The sequence below is a fragment of the Octopus sinensis genome, linkage group LG15, assembly GCF_006345805.1.
Source record: "Octopus sinensis linkage group LG15, ASM634580v1, whole genome shotgun sequence".
NCBI lineage: Eukaryota > Metazoa > Mollusca > Cephalopoda > Octopoda > Octopodidae > Octopus > Octopus sinensis.
In genome coordinates this window covers 23,017,644-23,018,259 of record NC_043011.1, presented here as the reverse complement: position 1 = coordinate 23,018,259, position 616 = coordinate 23,017,644, and positions in this window count along the sequence as shown.

Here is a 616-nt window from a genome sequence, read left to right as displayed (position 1 = left end):
AAAATCATCGCACATGTCACCATCGATTACAAACACCGGTGAAAGGATCGTATTGTGTTTCGGCTTAAAATAAATTATAGATACAAATATAATGTATAGAAATATATAAAAACCAGAATAGAAAATAAACGTCTTAGGCATATAAAATGAGATAACATGAGATATCAAGGTGTTATAAACTTGAAACCTACTAGAATATCATAGATTATATATATCAAGTCATCCAATCAGTTCTGTCCAATTTTACCATTTATTTTTAGATTTGAATGAAATTTAATAGTATTTTCAAATGTCTAATTCAATTAAAAATGATTTTTATGCATTTGTGTACGTTTAAACTGATTCAATATTTTTTTACAAAATAATAGAGGGTGTCCACAAAGTCTGCGTACATGGGGATTAACACATACTTTTAAAATAAATCAATTTTATTTAATTATAATGTTAATAAATAATATTTTCAAAGTGATTGCCATCATTTTTCAATGCACAACTTGATGCGCCTTGCAAAATTCAGGTGAACTTGATTAAATAAGTCTACATTCCCATCAATTTCAGCACACTGACTGGTAATGCGTTCTCTCGTGTGTTTTAAATCTGTAATCTTTATTGTAAT